Source organism: Podarcis pityusensis (assembly GCF_964106645.2).
Source record: "Podarcis pityusensis genome assembly, chromosome: 4".
Lineage (NCBI taxonomy): Eukaryota > Metazoa > Chordata > Lepidosauria > Squamata > Lacertidae > Podarcis > Podarcis pityusensis.
In genome coordinates this window covers 945,734-950,698 of record NC_138027.1, presented here as the reverse complement: position 1 = coordinate 950,698, position 4,965 = coordinate 945,734, and the positions used below count along the sequence as shown (strand labels likewise).

At 48.4% G+C, this 4,965-nt stretch overlaps 1 protein-coding gene and 1 long non-coding RNA gene across 3 annotated transcripts in view; both read right to left on the bottom strand.

The window, feature by feature from the left end:
* The window catches only part of LOC308475218 (uncharacterized protein), a 172,343-nt gene that overhangs the window by 47,464 nt on the left and 119,914 nt on the right, over positions 1–4,965 (bottom strand). The window contains exon 2 of one of the 2 annotated variants that reach the window (XM_081002229.1): positions 2,708–2,800. The gene's annotated coding sequence lies outside the window, so the exon portion shown is untranslated. Of the gene's footprint in view, positions 1–2,707; positions 2,935–4,965 lie in introns of those variants that run through there. The other variant, XM_081002228.1, reaches the window with a different exon arrangement.
* Positions 1–4,965, bottom strand: part of LOC308475448 — a 73,193-nt gene that overhangs the window by 50,210 nt on the left and 18,018 nt on the right. The gene's annotated exons all lie outside the window — the stretch shown is intronic.

Here is a 4,965-nt window from a genome sequence, read left to right as displayed (position 1 = left end):
TTCGTGTGCCTTTCTGGCTTCAGCCACTGGTGGCAAAAGTGGTAGAGTCAGCTGCAAACCTCTCGGGGTCCTTTGGCCTCCTGGCAGCAGAACTGCCTCAACTGCTGGCTCTGCACCTCTGAGCGCAGGGTGTCCTCCTCACCCAGGATCTTCTGCCCAGAGTTTTCCCAGAATCCCCCACTGCTCCCACTCTGGATGGCATGGCCTCTTCCTGCTCCAGGGCCAGCTGAGTCTTGCTCATCCATCTGTGCTCTCAGGAAGGCTCTTAGAGATTGGAAGGAACCCTTTGGTCTTCTGCCAAGTTCTGCCTGTGCTAATGAGGTGCTAGGAAATCCTACAAAGCAAATACATTGTTTAGTTAGAGAAGTTTGAGGTCAGAAGAAGAGAAATCATAGAATCATAGAGTTGGAAGAGACCACAAGGGCCATCGAGTCCAACCCCCTGCCAAGCAGGAAACACCATCAGAGCACTCCTGACATATGGTTGTCAAGCCTCTGCTTAAAGACCTCCAAAGAAGGAGACTCCACCACACTCCTTGGCAGCAAATTCCACTGTCGAACAGCTCTTACTGTCAGGAAGTTCTTCCTAATGTTTAGGTGGAATCTTCTTTCTTGTAGTTTGGATCCATTGCTCCGTGTCCGCTTCTCTGGAGCAGCAGAAAACAACCTTTCTCCCTCCTTTTATATATGACATCCTTTTATATATTTGAACATGGCTATCATATCACCCCTTAACCTCCTCTTCTCCAGGCTAAACATGCCCAGCTCCCTTAGCCGTTCCTCATAAGGCATCGTTTCCAGGCCTTTGACCATTTTGGTTGCCCTCCTCTGGACACGTTCCAGTTTGTCAGTGTCCTTCTTGAACTGTGGTGCCCAGAACTGGACACAGTACTCCAGGTGAGGTCTGACCAGAGCAGAATACAGTGGCACTATTACTTCCCTTGATCTAGATGCTATACTCCTATTGATGCAGCCCAGAATTGCATTGGCTTTTTTAGCTGCCGCGTCACACTGTTGGCTCATGTCAAGTTTGTGGTCAACCAAGACTCCTAGATCCTTGCACTGCTCTCAAGCCAGGTGTCCCCCATCTTGTATTTGTGCCTCTCATTTTTTTTTGCCCAAGTGCAATACTTTACATTTCTCCCTGTTAAAGTTCATCTTGTTTGTTTTGACCCAGTTCTCTAATCCAGTGTTTTTCAACCACTGTTGCCTGGTGTGCCGTGGGAAAAATTGAAAAATTCGAAAGATTTAAAAATAAAGTATTTTATAATTTTTCATATTTCTGTTTACTTACTATTTCATAATAAAGTAATTATAAACTACTTTCTTTGTGTTTATTTGATTCCTATTCAAGAGAATTACTTTATATATAGTCAATATAGGCACAGAGTTAAATTTTTTAACATTTTCTAATGGTGGTGTGCCGCGTGATTTTTTTCATGAAACAAGTGTGCCTTTGCCCAAAAAAGGTTGAAAAACACTGCTCTGATCTGTCAAGGTCGTTTTGAAGTGTGATCCTGTCCTCTGGGGTGTTAGCCACCCCTCCCAGTTTGGTGTCATCTGCATGTTCCTTGAGCAAGCATGGATGAGTCTTCCTAGGAACCAGGGTGGGACTGTACCAAACCATGAGATATCTTCTGAAGAAGAAGACGGAGTAGGAGGAGGTGGAGAGAAGAGGAAGAAGAAGAAGGAGAAGAGGAGGAGGAGGAGGAAGCAGACTCTAGCCCTCCTAGAAGGAAGATTGCGATGCAAAATGTGGAGGCAACTGAAGGGATTTCTCTGAGGTGAATCAGTCTAGTTGCTCCTGCCTTCGAGTAAATGCAAGAAGTCAGGACTGACTGACAAGGGAATAATTTGTATCTTGTGGAAAATGGATGCCTGGCTCTAGTGGGGGTCCTCAGGAGTTGTTCTCCCCCCATCCCCACTCCCCTGCTTCTGTCTCCTTTTCTTGCACTTGGACTCTGCCGCTCTCAAGACAGACTCCTGGGGTGGGGTCCCTTTTTCTTTGTTCTGAGGGCCAAGAATGCATCTGACCAACCCCCTGAGGGCCAAGTGGACAGGGCCAAATACATCTCCTTTGGCAGGTTGTTGTTGTTGTTGTTATTATTATTATTATTACTATTATTATTATTACTATTATTTTATTAGATAGCTTAACCCCCCCACACAGCCATTGATGCCCAGGTCCCTGGAGGCTCAGTGAGTAGCAGCACCCATTTCCGGCTGCTTTGCCAGCAACAATCCCTTTGGGAGAGAGAGTACGTGGTCCTGGGATGCCCTGGGAGACACTGGGAAACTGGTCCCCAATGCAGCAGCCAGACTATGGGCTGGGATCCCGCTCTTTACTCCTCTCCTTTCTCTCCCACTTTTCTTCCTCCCTCCCGGTGGGGTTTTCTTTTGGGGGTCTAGTCCACCTCCTTGTCTAGCGTTGGAAAGCCATTTGTTGTGCAGTGATGCTGAGTTCTAGGGGCTCCTTTGTTTGAAGAAGGGAGATTTTTTCTGAAAGGGGGGGGCGTAGGGTCAAATGAGTTTGGGATCCTCTGATCTGCAGGAAGGAGAGCGTGGCAGACCCAGCCCCTCCCTGGCAGGACCCTCTCCTCCCTGACTTGGGGTCCCCCCCATTGCATGAGCAGATCAGGCCCCCTAGGCCCCCTCCCCTGCTGCAGCCCTGGGACCCCCTCCAGATCCCAGAGAGAGAGGAGACTCACCAGATCCCAAGAGGGGAGAGCGAGGCAGCCCTTGCAGGAGAGACACCCAAGCAGGAAAGGACTGGGGAGGGAGGGGGCTTGGCCCTGGAGGACCTGCCCCCCTTGCTTCCTGGCCTCTCTAGGAAGGCAGCTCGGTTCCCTTTAACCCTTGCAAGGCCAGTCCCTCCAGCTCAGCCCTCTCTCGCTCTCTCCATCCTTGCACAATCCCAGAAGAGAAGCCTCCCTGGCAAAGACCCGGATGCTGGGAAAGAGAGGAGGCCTGGCGTGACGAAGAGGCGGGAAGACTAAGGAAGAAGAGGAGCCTTGCTGCCTGGGAAGCCGGAAACTCATCCTGTCCTCTCTAGGAAGGCAGCTCACTTCCCTTTAACCCTTGCAGTGCCGAGTCCCCCAGCTCAACCCCCCCCCCCCCCCATTGCGCACTCTCTTAGCCAGGGCAGAACTCTGATTTCTATTCATTTCTGTTCTTTTGAATGGCTCTAAGGGGGCAGCTTCCGCCTGGCTCCGCCTATGGCAAGGGATCCTATTTGGGGGGGCCTTGGGTTCTTGGCTGGGCTCTGAGCATCTCCCTCCAGCTTCCCAAGGGAGACCTTCCCCCTGCCCAACTGCTCTTAGGTGTCCCTGAAGGCACCGGGTCCTGAGTTCCAGCACTGCTGAAACCATCGCACTGGTTGCCAAGGAGGAACCAAGCAAAGTTCAACATAAATAAATCCTATTCTCATCATGAATAACCAAAACTTTCTTAAGCGTGTTTCTATGCAAACACTCAATAGTATGCCATTTCCCCTTCCAAAAATGCTGAATTTCTAATTCAGTGGACTAAAAATGGATGGTTGTTATGTTTAGGGAAGCTTTTAATATTTGATGGCGTATTGTATTAATATTTTGTTGGAAGCTGCCCAGAGTGGCTTGGGAAACCCAGCCAGATGCACGGGGTATAAATGAATGAATAAATAATAATAATTGTTGTTGTTAATTGAATTGATATACCGCCCTTCATTGAGAGATCTCAGGGACATTGAAAACACAGAACTCATAAAAAGTATACAAATGATGCATCACCTCAAATTCTTTAATCAGGTGAGTTTTCTCCTTTGGAAAGAGGCAGGTGGAATCTCCACGGTTGATAATAGAATAACGCTGAAAGGCTAGTGAAATATGGGGAACCAAGAGCATCTGCTTGGCATGCAGAATGTCCCAGGGTCAGCCCCTGGCATCTCCCGCAAGGGCTGGATGAGACCCCTGCCTGAAACTGGGGGGAGCTGCTGCCAGTCAGTGTGGACTATACAGGGTTAGAGGGAGCCCTTGGTCGGGCTCAGCAGAAGGCAGCTTCTGAGGCTACTTCAAAGCTCTGCAAGATCAAAAGGGATAGATATTCCCTAAGCAAACCAAATTTAAGAAACTGGAATCATGGCAGCCGGAATTTTGCACAGGATTCCAGCTGTGGATTCTGACCACGGCAGAAGAGAGCAGGACTCGGACTTCCCTTCATCTGGACACGATGCACTTCTGTGGATGCAGCCGAGAAGAACATTTGCCTTCTTTGCGGCTCCATTAAGCAGTGTACTCAGGTGGAGCTTGGGATCCACCAAGACCCTGAGATCCTTTTCGCATGTCCTGCTAGTCAGTCCGGTGTCCCCTGTGCAGCAGAGTCTCCCTGCTAATTGTCCCAAATTAAATCCAGGCGTCTTGTGTGAGGGAAACTGCGATCCAGGGAGTCTCTGGCAGGAGATAATGAGACAAGGAAAGTTTTATTTACAAGAAAGAGAATGGTGAAACAAAGTGAAGACAGGAGATGTGTTCTTTCAGGTAGAAGTTAACTTACTACTTCAGCTAAATGTCTCAGGATTAAACATGGTTCTGCAGGCACAGCTTCCCTCCAATTCAGTTGCTGCACTTCAGGTAGATGTTCAGGTTTCCAGAATAGATGGTGAAAGGCTGAACTCTCTTTCTGCTGCTTCTCTCTCATCCCCTCACTTAGTTATGAGGGGTCATAGAATCATAGAATCATAGAGTTGGAAGAGACTGTTAATGGTTTCAGAACTCACAGAGTTAAAGAGTTCTGGTGACGTCTCTTTCCTGAGGCGTGGTTAGAAACACTTAAGGGAGTGGTTTGACTCTGAGTGTTTCAGTCTGACTCTGGGACGCTATGCGAGAGGGAGAATGTGTCAGTTCTCGCCAGGTCTGAATTTATGGTGTTATTCTACATGATTAAAGTCAAGAGAAGATAAGGACTGCCTTGTGTCTGCTCTGAATTATTA